Here is a 14,833-nt window from a genome sequence, read left to right on the forward strand (position 1 = left end):
CATGGCTGACAATTGAGAAAGGTATGGTGAAGGATATCCCTCAGCAGCATCTTCACCCCTAGGGACTCTGGGAAATTGAAAGTAGTTGTCTGTCCTAGTCATATGTAGGCTTATTTGGCAATAAATCCCTTTTAAAAGCTGAGAACACTTCTGGTTTAAATAAATGGTTGGTTGCCTTGTCACTTCTTGTCATTTATATCAGCTTTCAATAATTTTGGAGATCTTTTGTGGTCATATTCTGGAAATCTCAGTCTCTTCTGTGTTCTGCCTATTTCTCTGGTGCTCTGTTTAATTAATGCTATCTTCATCTTAAAACAGTTATCAAGAGAAATTGAAGGAGTAAATGAGTATTTTTCTCCTGGAAGGGCATTAGAAGTAGCCAACACAGACCAAGATGGCCTGTGCCTCTGGTTCCAAAATACCACAAACCTGAGTCTAACCAATTTTTTTTGCTGCTGTGTGACAAGAATAATTACAAATTTCAAGCCTGAATGATGGAGTCCTTAGTGCCTCCTCACAAACTACTACATTCAAACTTTCCTCTGTGTAAAACCTGTTATTTAACATATACTTGATTCTGTTTTTAAAAATTACACGTATTACTTTCTCCCTCGTTCTTCTACATTCTGTATAATTCTTCAGTTCTTGAATGCCTTTCCAGCTGGTAATTAGTTCTTCAGGAATTCTAGGAGAGCCAATGGGGATATCAATTGCATTTATGAAAAAGATGATTTTGCTGATATTACGTTCAACCAAATTTCAAAGTTCCGTATTTCTGGGCAGCATTCAGGGGACCAACAAAGAGATATTTACCCTGAGAAGCTGAAGCATGATTAGTGGCTTAACAGAGCCAAGGACTGACATGTTGAAAAAAGGCAGGACTTTATAAAAAAAAAATTATGAGAACAGAATCAATCCTAAAACACACAGCTTATGAATTAAGGGGAAAACATCAAGAAATCACTTATTTAGAGTTAGAGCTGCATGAATTCCAATGGGTTGCACAAATGTGACGTATCTCCACTGGAGTTATTTTTAGATTTCCAAAGTAAGCACTAAATTGTCATGGAGAGAACATGATAGAAACCTACCATATATGTTTCCTTGAGAGAAATCCAATCCCTGACCTCTTATCTAGAAATAGTAACAACAAGGAGAATTGTTGATGACCATTAAATAACATAGGGATGTGTCTTAATTTTATCTCATCCCACATTGTATTCGTTTTCTATTGCTGCTACAAGAACGTAATCACTTATTATCTTATAGGTCTGGAGCTTGGTTAGAAGTCTGACAAGGGTCTCAATGGGTTAAAATCAAGGTTTTTGGAAGGTCTGTGTTCCTTTCTAAAGACTCTAGGGAAGAATTCATTTTCTGGGCCTTTTCTTGCGTATAAAAGCCTACTACATTCCCCAGCTCATGGCCCCTTTCCTCCATCTTCAGAACCAGCAAACACAGCAGTGTCTGGATTTCTCAGAATATTCCTTCATATTCACCATCTCTCTCTGACCACAACTAGAAAATCTCTGCTTTTAAGGAATCGTGATTAGATAAGGCCCACCCAGATAACTCAGGATAATCTCCTCATCTCAAGGTCCTTAATTTAATCACATCTGCAAAGTCTTTTTTGCTATGAAGATAACATCTGCATAGGTTCCCAGGATTAGAACATAGGCGTCTTTGGCGGTCCATTATTCTGCCTACCACACATGTTAACCAGGATATCACATTGCTTAAATGATAAATACTTGAAATCCTGCATTGTTCTTGCACAAATTAATGGAACAAAAAATGTGTAGTCCGTGTCAGCTATGAAAAAAAGAGAAGTAAGAGGAAATGAGGAGGGGTACAAGGGTACAAAAAAAAAGAGACTCCCCACTTAAGGACTATGTATTTTATTATGAAAATCTGATTATCGATAATAACTACTTTGAAAATACATGCAGAACAGAGAGGCATGTTGACTTAATCTTCAAGAAAATGCAATTTATCATAATTTGGAATAAATCATGATAAAAGTTCAGATAAGAATAAAGCTTTGAAGAGAAGCAAAAAGGGCTTGAGGTGTGCTTTGTAGATTGAGTAAAATTGGAATGGAGAATAGTTAACACTGTTGTTAAACCTATATGCAGACTAACTTTCAAGTCTCATGGGATAGAAAATACTGTGGAGATATTCATCTGAATCTTGACAATATGTTGATGTGACATTCCCATCGCCTCCTAAAAGGTTTCCTCACTGTCTTGATTCTATTTTCTTTTTATTTTCAATCATTGTATTGTGTTTAGCATACAGAGCAAAATTTGGCGACAGCTTTGCGTTCTGAATGACTAATGAATTGTTCATCTGTGTGTAGGATCTCCCTGGTGCAAACTCTGTGTGAGTCTCTATTCCTCCCTATTCAAAGATGACATCGTTGATTGTGGTGATATTACCCATGTATGCAGATCCAGCTGAAAAGACAAATGAGAGACCAACATTCCTTTCTAAAACCCCATGCCCTTAAACTATGTCCTTTGTTTGCAGGCGCAATCTGCTGTTTGACAAGTCTGTATTCTGATTCTTCCTTTTTATGCAGCCTACATGGCGATCTAGCTCTGAATAAGACGCCCTGTTCCTTTTTCTGCTGTGGTTCTGTCAGTTATTTTTGTCTCAAGAAGGCCAGAGTTCTGATGTACTTGTGGTTCAAGTCACCCTTATTCCAATTCTTTGATGAGCAATTCCAACTTTCTCTTCGAAGCTGAATACACAGACAATTCCTTAAAGTCAAGGGTACAGGCCACAGAGGCCCATAGAATCATTCAAGTTCATAACCTAAAACTTGGTTCCCAGCAGCACTTCCTAAACAGGAGGAATGAGAGAATAATTAAATCCATATGAGAATAAAATATAATTTCCAATATATTCTTCTTTCCTCTAGGAAATATCAGAATTTTAATTGTTTCTGGATATTGGAATCATAGCTAAGTTGAAAATTTACATTTCTCTCATGCCTCAGATCCCTGAGTTTAGATCTTAAAATGCTAAGTATGACTAACATTTACTGAGCATTTATTATGTACCGAGTACTAATCTAAGTACATTAAGTGTCAATTTAAGCTGTACAGCAATCCTAAGAGGAGGTGCTATTGCTATTGTTATTTTACAGAATAGAAAAATTGAAGTTTAGCAAAGTTATCCTTGTTTCCTCGGGAGAGGGACTGGCATTCAAACCTTATTTAGCCACTAAACTACACTGCCTCGCCCATGTCTCTTATCTTAGAGCATAGTTGGACACCAATAGGTTACCTAAAGCAGAATGGAGCCCAGTGAGAAAAAGTAGACTTAGAACTAGTGCCTAGAACAGTGTCTGGAACACAATAGGTCAAAGGAATGAATGAATGAACAAACTAAACTTATCCTGTCATGGGTCAAACACTTGAAGACAGATACAATGTAGGAATCACTTGGAAATCCAAAAAGTTAGTGAGAGTAACAACCGTGATTGTTGAACACTAGCTATATAGCGCAACTGTGCTACAGGCTTTCTATAAAGTCAGGGTAACTTAAAAGGCACCTATCACTCACACCTTTTTAAAATAAGGAAACTAAAGCTCAGAAAATTTATGTAATTTGTGGAGCCAAGATTTAAATCCAGGTCTCTCTGGTTCCAGGAGCCAAGGACTTAACCTCTGGTGCGCTCATAGGCTTCAGTCCAGCGGGATTTCAAGCCTCCATCAGGAGATATATCACATGAAGCCATCAGGGCAAATGTAACATTAGGTTATATTTTATCATTCACACAAACAACTGACAGGAAGAGGACCACAAGGCTCTAGTTACCAGAGGGACCCAGGATATGTCTGATCTCATCACCAACACGTAGAGTCAGGCAGAAAAGGACCAAGTGGAAGGAAGCCCAATGTATCCCACTGAAATTAAGTCTCGGCTGAGACAAGAAGCAAAGGTGACATGCCATTTAGGTAGCATATGTGAGCTATGCAGTCTAGAGTGTCTTAAATGTCCACTACTACTTAAAGTCAGGTCAGACCTTAGACACCAAGGAGAAACTGAGCTCACTGGTGGCAGTTAATTGTTCCATGATGGACAGAAGAGACAAGAACTCTTTTAGCCTCCTCCTAAAAAGGCCCTTGTTGCTCCTTAAAGTTCTTAGAGCAAATGCTGCATCTGTTCCCAACCTCATTCCAGCTCCCTTTATTTATATCACCTATTTTTTTCTCTCTCCCTTATAGTGCAAAGACCTCACCTCTCTCTCTGTGTTTCTCCTGCTATTGTGATTCTTCTTGGTATCAACATATTTTCTGTGTAATATGTATCATACCTTCTATCGGAAGTTGAGACAGTACAAATGATAAAATCCGAGTTTGAAGATTCGTGAGACTGACAACTGAATCAGCTTGTGTTCGCTTTTTCTTAGTCATGCCGCCTACCAGACCAGCAGAAAGTCAGTGCAAAAGACACAGAAAATCAACGATACACATGAGGGTGTTTCCACCTGCCCCTGCCTATTCCATGCAACAGCATACCACAAATTTCATATTTTCAACAGCTTGCACATAGAGAGGGATCCAACAGATCACTGGAGATCAGACTCTGTGGGCATCCTATTATTTTCACCATTTGGCTGCTGGTGGTGATCACATCATCTTTCAAGGTCACCTTACAGTATTATTTCTTTCTGTGCCAGTTACACCTATCAAGCTCCTCAATGTCTCTTATTCCAATATCACATCCCCTTCAGGAAGCAGGACTGGCCCTGTCCTATCAATGAAATCTAAGGAAACTGAATATTATATATCAACCTTTTTATATATTTTTTTAAAAAAATATTATTTTGCGTATTGCAGGTTTCTAAAGATGAACCTATTATCTCTATTTAATCAGCAGGTAAATTGACCTGACTTACTAAACCAAATGGGTTAATTGAGGTTAAAACATCAAGTTCAGGCCAAAGAAAACCATTGGCAGAAATTACTAGAAAATAATTCTCAGGAATACTCATTAGTTCTTCTGGCTTTAACTACACTACCTCCTTTCTACAACTATATTTTCTTTGAGAACAATGTGTTAATGGCATGCCTACTGAGAAAATGATGTGTGAGTAAGCTAAATAAAATAGTCTTGTTATTGGTTGAACAATAATTGAACATTACTGTGAGCAATGTTCATACATTATAATGCAATGAAGAAGCAGCTTTAGGTTTTGTTTGAAGGGTCCTTTTGTGAAACCATTATTTTGGTTCAATAGTCAAAAGTTAGGCTTTATTAACTAGTCTCTTTACATCAGTGGGGGATTGGTTTCTAGGTACACACGTGGTTCTCTGAGTATTTCTAATTGAATGGCTACTGGAAGGAGTAGCTCCTTTGAATGTGCCATTAGTAATGGCTCTTTTTGATATATCAGAGCAGTTGGATACAATGCATCATTTCTGATTTAGGAGATAATTTTGCCTTTAATTATAAAAGTAAAGGATTACTGGGGCATCTCAGTGGCTCAGTCAGTTAAGGGTCTGCCTTCAGTTCAGGTCATGATCCCATCGTCCTGGGATCAAGCCCCACATCAGGTTCCCTGCTCAGCAGGAGCCTGTTTCTCTCTCTCCCTCTCTTGCTCCCCCTGCTTGTGCTCTCTCACTCTCTCTCTGTCAAATAAATAAATAAAGTATTTTTTTTAAAAGTAGATTATTGATTTAACTAAAGAGCCTCATATGTATGGACATCTTAAATAAGATTATGCTAGAGGGGGATCCCAGCAAAATTTGGGGGATATTTAAAGAAATGACAAATTTATAGGTGTCCCACTAAAACAATGATGGCAAAGGAAAAAGTCAAGTAGTTTGTTTCAGTAATGATCAATAGTCAGCCATTATTATTATATAGCCTTGCCTTCAGTGTGTTTGGCTGTGGGTAATTCCATGAAATCAGATTGTCTATTATTTATTTTCATCTCTATGTAATCTTTAAAGAGCTAATCAAGCAGTCTATTCAACAACCTTCTAATACTTTATTTGGAATGCTTTGATTTTCTTAAATATAATAAAGAATATTTATATAGGTAAATTCATATCAATTTTTTGGTGTGATCTCAAGCCAAAAATGTTCTCCTCTTGTAACATGGCTGAAGATAAGAAAATTATCATTAGTGACCTACTGAGGACTCCATGACATAAACTTCATATAAGGTTTTATATATACCACAAATAGTGTGTACTTCATGATATTTTTATTAACAGAGAAGTAACTATAACCTAAGCCATTCCATGCCTGCTCTAATAAAAATAATATTTTCCCTAAATAGAGGGAGATGAAGAGCATTATTTGAGACTGATTAGTAAACTTTTATTTCAGAAGTACTACCACAACTAATGGATATTAAGAGCCAAAATATGAGGCAAATCTCCTGTATACACATGTCAGAAGATCCAGATAATTTTTAAGTTAACTAATGGACTTCACTACAAATATTACATGATATATTCAGTATTAGTGATTTTAAAATTTAGCCAAAAAGGTACACTTGCATTAAACTGGTTCTATTTATTAATTTATTAATTAATTTATTTATTTAAAAACTGATTCAATTTAATAAGAAAGGTACAGAACCTCAACTTAGCCCCATTGATTCAGGAAATGAAGGAAATACTGAGCCACTAAGCCAGAATACTTTTCATATGAGATTGGGTGCTCTTCCATTTGCCATGGTATCTTTAATGGTCCAGTCTGAGAACAAGTTAAATCAATATTTACATTCATTTATTTTGCCTACAGTATAAATATCCAAGGGCAGTGGTAAAACACATAATTTAGAATTTGTTTAAGCTCTAATTTGAATACAAGCATATCAAGAAGTTATTTTGCATTCTTAATCTTTGATTCCAGAAAATTTGAGCTTAAAAACATAGATCAGAAAGACAGTGTTTGCTTCTCTACATAATGGAATAACTGCTAATGAACTCTCCCTCCCACTCTAAACAACTAATGCAATTTGACAAAACATAAGAGGCCTTAATGACATATCATCACAATGATACAATGAAGATGGCTAGAGATGTAAAGAAGCAAAAGATACAGCCCACCATCGAGAAAAAAGCAGAGAACAGAATCAGAACTTAAGATGACCATGACAGTAAAATTAACACATAATGATTTTAGAACAGCTATTATAAAAACATTCAAAGACTTAAGGGAAACATGGCCTTATTGAGTAAACAGATTGAAAACCTCAGCATAGAAATGTAGGATAGAAAAACAAAGAGAGGAAAAGAAAAGAAAAAAAGAATAGTACCTAATGGAAGTCCAAGAACTGAAAAGTTCTATATCTGAAATAAAATTTACTGAATTGGCTTACGAATAGATAGGTATTTACAATATAAAACATCAGTGAACCTGAAGACTTGTAATAGATATTATATATTATAGATATCTATTTTACATATATATTAGGGGGAAAATGACCTAAATATCCCAAATTTGATGAAAAACTTCAACTTAAATCCAGAAATTTCGGCAAATCTTAAATAGATAATATATGAAAGGAAAGCAAAAACCCTAAACAATAAATTTGAACTTAAAGCCAAAGATGGAAATAAACATTTTTAAAGTTTACAGAGAAATCAAAATATGATTTATGCATATATGGTACCTACATGAATTGTGACTGACTTCTCACTAAATACAAAAGTAAAACATCCTTAAACTGCTGAGTAAAAATCAATGCAGTGTCTTACTATTTCTATTCAAAATTCTACAAAATTTCCAAGCCAGCACATAAGAAAAAAAAAAAAATTGGAAAAATAGCTCACAGATGACATTATTATTTGCATAGAAAAATCTAAGGAATGTATGAAAAACATTACTGGAAATAATAAGCAAATTTATAAAAGTCATAGGATCAAGATCAGTAAAGAAAAATGATTGTATATCTGTATGCAAGCAAGCAGCAAACGATTAGAAGTTGAAATTTTAAGGATTTAAATTAAAAATTACATCAGAAACTAAAACATTGCTGAGAGAAAATTTGAGAGACCTAAATAAATGAAATATACAATGTTCATGGATTAGAAGATTCAATACTGGTAAGAAGTCAGCCCTACTTAAATTGACCAACACATTTAACACAATCGAATTTCAAACAAGCATTTTTATAGACATTGATATGTTGATTCTAAAATTAATATGAAAATGAAAACAGCATGGAACAGTCAAAACAATCTTGAAAAGAAGAAAACAATCAATGGGAAAGAAGAAAAGAAAAGTCTTTTCAACTTTTCAACAAATAAAACTAGAGCAGTTGATTAGGAAAAAAAAAAAAAATCTGTGGTTCCGACCTCATATACACAAAATTAATTTAAGATTGACTATAAACTTAAAGGTAACATCCAAGTATTCATAGGTACACATTGTAGAGTACCTTCGAGACCTGAAAGTAGGCAAAGTTGTACTTGTTTTTGTTTTGTTTTGTTTGTTTTGTTTTACTAATCTCTATGCCCAATGTGGTGCTTGAATCCACAACCCTGAGATCAAGAGTCACGTGCTCCACCCACTGACCCAGCCAAGCACCTCTAGGCAAAGATCTTTTAGACAAGGCATAGAAAACAATAACCTTAAAAGAGAAACTTGCATTGGACTTTATAAAAGTCACCATTAAGAAAATAGAAAGCAAGCCACAAATTGGGGGAAAAATGCTAATAACACATATATCTGACAAAAGCTTCATATAAAAAGGTAGGATATAAAAATATCTTTCAAATCAAACAACCCTATAAAAATGGACAGAAGATTTAAACAGACCTTCACAAAAGAAGACATACAGATGGTCATTAAACAGGAAAATATGAAAAGTCTATTGACATTAATAGTCAGGTCATCAGAGGAATGCAAATTAAAGCCACAATGGAAAAAATAAATAAATAAAGCCACAATGAAATACAACTTTACCTCATCAAATGACTAAAATTAAAAGGATGAATAATCCCAAATATTGGTGAAAATAGCAACTAAAACTCTTGTACATTACTGAGGAAAGTATAAAATGACACAATAATTTTAGAAAAACGTTAGGCAGTTTCTTAAAAATTGAACATACTCCTACCTAAAAGAGTATGACTCAAAAATTGTACTTCTACTTATATACCCAAGAGCAATTAAAAAACATTAATCAACTAAAAAGCTTGTACAAGAATTTACAAACTTTTCTTTTATTATAGCCCCAAAACTTTAAAATGACTCCTACGTTGTTGGTAACATTAGTGCATACATTTGTCAAAGCTAATTAAATTGTACACGTAAGATTTGTGCATTTAACTGTATGAATTTTACCCCAACTTTCCTTCAACTAAAAACAACAAAGTGGTTTGTTTCACTATTGTTAACCTCTTTTGATTCTACATACTTCCCATAGTTATCTCCTTCATCGTTTCCTTAATCCTGATGGTTCCAATGATTCTTTTTTTTTTTTTTTTTAATTTTTATTTATTTATGATAGTCACAGAGAGAGAGAGAGGCAGAGACACAGGCAGAGGGAGAAGCAGGCTCCATGCACCGGGAGCCCGACATGGGATTCGATCCCGGGTCTCCAGGATCGCGCCCTGGGCCAAAGGCAGGGGCCAAACCGCTGCGCCACCCAGGGATCCCGGTTCCAATGATTCTAAACTTAATTCAGAGCCTCTGAAAGTGGTGGAGACCCAGTCTACCAGTTAGTTAGGCAAAACTCTTAAAGCAATGGAAGGAAATAGGAAATTTAACCTGATGAACCTGCCTCGGAATTTCTGTGTTATGAACATAAAATTTTGGAACACATGGTTGGCGTACTTAGTAGCTAAATCATGAGTTTCAACGCTAGAATCAGTGAGAATGTGCCTAGTAAACCAGGGAATGTATATTGTTCTATTTACTGGACTAGGGAATGAAAAAAGCTCCTTGATTATTGGAACCCTCAGCTCCACTTTCATGAAGCCTCTCTGGATTCTCTCAGATAGCTCTATTTTTCTTCTTCAAATTCCCATAGAAATTTATACTTCTTTACTGTGCTTTGCATTTTAATTATGTCCATGTTGTATCACCCCTTCCTGGTCGGTATGCTCTTGAGGCTAAAAACTGTTTATTATCTCTGTCATTCATAGCACCTAATGTTATTTAATTTAGATCAGGAGCTTGGTAAAGGTTTTAAATATTCGATGGATTGAATTTGATTGGACTAGATGAAATAACCTTTATAGATAATAGAGTCACAGGTCAGGCAATATGAATAGGGATCTGAAGAATTAAATTCATTTGTGTTATCATAATAACAAAGTTATTGAAGACTCACCCTGGGAAGAAACTGAGCTGAGAAATTTTTAAAAATCAAAGATAAAGAAGGTATAGTATCTTCATTCAAAGTCCTATCATGCTGTCAGAGAAAAGACAATGTGTATAATTGATGTACAATAAAAAAGTGGAAAGTGTTGTGAAAAAAAGAGAGGGAGATATTAACGCCTATGAAAATTCAAAAAGGGAAGAATATGGTTGCCTCTGTTTTGACTCTTCTGTTGGAGAGCCTTGTTATCCATTACATCGAATTGAACTCATGTTCAGTGTAAGTATGCTGGGAAAGCCAAAGTAAATTCTAGTAAGAAGTTCTAGGGATTCTTTTGTCATAAAGAGAAAACCTTTTATAGAGGAGAATGTTCATCATTCCTTCTAGAAATCAAGTGTGAGTGAATGGAAATGATGTCAAATTTTTTTTCCCCTTTCTTCCTGACAACAGAGACCACAAGCATGTGAGGAGCTCTGGTTTTTAATTGCATTTTTGTCCCTAACTTGATAGATGGCTTGGTCATTCACATAAGCCCTGTGTAACACATAGCCTTTGCATCTATAAAATTAGAGAATAGGACAGAATGGTTTTCAGGATCAAACTCAACTCTAAAAATGTCACAATTCTATGTTCTGTGGCTTTATGATTCTAATTATATCTGATAAGATCTTTCATGTGATTTGGTGATTGGAATGAGGTAGTCAGGTTTCCCAAACTTCATTGATCTGTATGCTAATTTCCTTGATAATGTTTTCAATAATACCAATGTTAAATATTTTTTTCTGAAAATCAAATGACTTCGTATTTAAATATATTTAGCATTGTCCTAAGTAATAATGTGCATGCAAGCATACATTTGAAGTGTTATATTTTCCTAATGCTCATTAAAATAAAAACATAACCATTAAATTTGTCCCTTGGCCACTAATGATACTGTGTTCTACTTTAAGAAAAACTACTTCACCATACTAAGAAAGACTTATCCAATGTCTCTGGCTGTTGACGCTCAATCATAAATGTTATCAGAAGGGGTTAACCTATATGCAGCAGTATCTATAAAGACTAAAAAAAATATATATGGAGCACTCAATCAGAATCTTCTAAATCCTGAGATTCAACTCTTAAGTGGGTATGTGCATTACCTGGAAAACAATTTGCAAAATAGATTTTTAAAGTTCAGAGTAAATTGGAGAAAAGGCTACATTACATTTGAACCTTAATAAATACTTAATAACCCATAAGACAAATAGCCATGAATTACTAGAATGATTTCAAGCACAGTGCTTCTGCATAGAGCAGGTTGGCTCTCTTATTTTTGCTCATTATAAAATAGGAGTTATAATACTGCAAAGTTTATTAGCTCTGTTGATTTGTGTATTTTATAAAATAAGACATTTGAATAATATGAAACCAGAACCATTAGGAAAATCTATTTCCCCTCTCTTCTTTCTCTTCTCTATCTAGTCTCCCCTGCCCAAGATAGCTGTAAAATGTCTTTCGCATAGAGAGGGAAAAAATGTGAAGATTCCTCTAACTCTGTTCTCTTTTATAGAGATTGTTTATTTCTTGAGTGAGAGGTATATGTGTGTGTGTGTGTGTGTGTGCATGCGCACGCGCGTGCGTGTGTGTATGTGTGTGTGTGTGTACAAGCTTAGGTCCTCAGGTGGAACCGTGGTTCCTGTGCTTTCGTCCTCGAAGCTGTTTTTCTGGAAGGGAATGGAGGCAGCTGTGTTTACAGCTCAAGTCTTGGCATACATTTACCAGAATCTATTATTCATATCATTCAGTATCAGGGAGAGATCTCAGGCCACCTGTCTATCTGACAAATTCACCCTTTTGTGAGCTTTCTGTTCATAGCAAATTATGTTCACATTGATGAATTGAGTTTTTATGAGCATTGCTAACTAACATTCTCACAGAAGGCCAGGGGCAAGAGCCTGCAAGTGTTGCTGGTCCACAAGTAAATGATAAAAAAAAAAAAAAAAAAAAAAAAGAAAGAAAGAAAAAAATGGTAGTGTTTAAAGACAATTTGCCATGGAGGGATAGTTAAATCATTTGGCAGTGCCTTAATATTTATAATTCCAAGACTTTCCATAAATTATTGCAAATACTTTACTTATAACAAACAAAAACACAGGAAAAATCCACACATTAATTTTCTCTGTGGCATAGAATATTAAAAAAAAAAATTGTTCCACATTTTGACAGGTAACCATTGACCAGGGCAAAACATGGAGTGGTTGAAGTATGCCCAGCATTAATAAATCCAGCAATTTTATACTATAATGTGGAAAACTTGCAGCAATTATGGCTTAAATTCCAGATTCGTATTTCCATAGATACAAAATGGATTTTTTTTTAATCTCTAGAAATCCTATACTGGTTATAAAGCTAAGCCATGTGGCATGAGTTAAATAAATGAGAGCAATCTTTCACAAAAGACTAACAGAAATCCTTCTAAATGGTGGGTGGGGAAATACCCTACGTTCATGATAGAAATGAAGATTTCCTTCAGGTTACATATAGAATTGGTTCTTCTCTCGGGCTTCTGAGAGAAGTCCCCTGCATTTATTCTGACTCTTATTCTGCATTTCATTTAAAGCTGCTGAAAAAGAGGAGAGAATTTCACAAGAAAGACACATTCTAGTTTTACTATACCTACATTTCAAAGCTCTAATTCAGAATCTACTTAAAATGACAAACCTGCTTGGGTGGCAGATCAACCAGTCAGTGTGCATTTGAACTAAAAATTTTAAGCAGCAAAACAAATTTTACAGCATAGTGAGGAATCCCATCAATAAAAATCCATGTTCTCGGTTCACTACAGAACTGTGACCCTGTCATCCCCAAAGTCAGATTATCACCTTTGATAAAGTACGGTCTTATTCTCTTAAGTCTTAGTAAAAGTCAGTGGAAAATTTCTAAGCTCTTCACAGTAGCCTGCCAAAATGTGTCAGACACATCACCTTTCAATGCAAAGACACCATAGCACAAAGAACACTTGGCATCATCCCTTGAAAATGCACACCTTTCGGAGGAGCAAATGGGAAGTGTAGTCTGTTAAACACCATATGTGAGGGAGCCGCACCAGTCTCATTTCTCCTTCCAAATGCTACAAGCTGCTACCTCGATGTGGTGTGTGTGACTCTGGGACAAAACTGGTGACAGCCAAGTGCCTACCTGGTCCCAATGTCAGGAAGCCTGTTGACCACTTGACTGTACTGCTCCGTATGCAACTACGTTTTTGTACCCCTGAGAAATAGACTGCCTAGGCCTCTATGTCAATGGACTAGCCTACGTGACACTTGCAGACGTGCCAGTGGGGGCCATTGCCCTCAGAGATTGGGTTTGCCATCCTTAAGCTACGGGGAGATGCAGAGGCAGGCAATTAGAACCCTTTTTCTTTTGTTGTTTACTTTTCCTTCTGGTCTAAATATATTACAGATAGATGTTTATGTCTTATCAAGAAGAAATTTTGAGAGAGTCATGGCAACGGAATGTTGCAATCACAGGTTTGACTGGAATTCTCCGTGGTAAGCATGGTGACCATTCATCCCAGATCCCCTGTACTCGTTGCGTTTTCACACGGTCCATCCTTTTTTGCAACCCTGTTCCTAGTTTCATTCAGAAAATATGGAAAAATGCAGCTTTAAGGCAACAGGACACATTCGCCTTCAACAATTTCTAGCTGCAAGAGAATGGAAATTAACACGGGAGATGGGGATTGAGGGTTTTCATCGCTAAGGAACCCATTTGAGATACAAGTGTGCACTCTTTGGTGGCAAAGGCATGGCAGGCAGCATTCTGCAGCTCGGTGCCACATGCGTAGAGGCAAGCAGCTGAAGGACCACCATTTTGCTCTCTGGAACTGCTACTGCATTTCAAGCATTGCTAGAAGGCTGAAAGTTGGCTGCAGCTGGCAGAGCATTGTTCTTTTTTTAACCCATGTGATAGGTATCTTCAACAGTGTCAAACAAATTTGTAGAGCTGGTGATTAGTTGCCCAAAGAGCATAATGTATGCATTATTAATTAAAGAAGGTAAGTTTGGCTAATTGTCATTTCTATACAGTAGCAGTGCACTAAGATACATTTTAACAATCTATAAATAATTGATAATTTTTTTTCTTTCATCTTCCTTCCTAGTTTGCATAAAACTAATGACTTGGTAAATGTTACTCACTTCAAAATATTCCAACGCTTCTATGAAAATTAAACTAACACTGTAACCTTAGCAAATAAGAAGATTTTTTTTCTCTTCTATTGCAGGTTAAAAAAAGATAGGAAATATAACACTTGCAACAAAAATGTGATTCTGTGAAATCCAAATGAGAATCATAAATAATATAAAATCAGCATTAGGAGTGTGACTCTAACAAATAGGATTGACTTTTAAAATAGGAAGATTCGTATGTGTACAGCCACGTATACATTCCAGTCACCCCAAAGTCTTGCTTGTTCAGCTTTCAAGAGCCTCAAACTATGACCCAAAGGTCTGCTCCAGGATACCGTCCACGCCTGGCGCCGGTGTTATAATACCT

General features: G+C 35.8%; 1 protein-coding gene and 1 long non-coding RNA gene across 3 annotated transcripts in view; one reads left to right on the forward strand and one right to left on the reverse strand.

The window, feature by feature from the left end:
• The window catches only part of ARHGAP15 (Rho GTPase activating protein 15), a 609,765-nt gene that overhangs the window by 514,534 nt on the left and 80,398 nt on the right, over positions 1-14,833 (forward strand). The window lies entirely within an intron of this gene.
• Positions 1,880-13,785, reverse strand: LOC111091184. The gene is made up of 2 exons (XR_005374272.1): positions 13,475-13,785; positions 1,880-2,841 (listed from the first exon to the last, which is right to left on the reverse strand). It is a non-coding gene; the product is annotated as an uncharacterized LOC111091184 (long non-coding RNA).

Source organism: Canis lupus, chromosome 19 (genome assembly GCF_011100685.1).
Source record: "Canis lupus familiaris isolate Mischka breed German Shepherd chromosome 19, alternate assembly UU_Cfam_GSD_1.0, whole genome shotgun sequence".
Classification (NCBI taxonomy): Eukaryota; Metazoa; Chordata; class Mammalia; order Carnivora; family Canidae; genus Canis; species Canis lupus.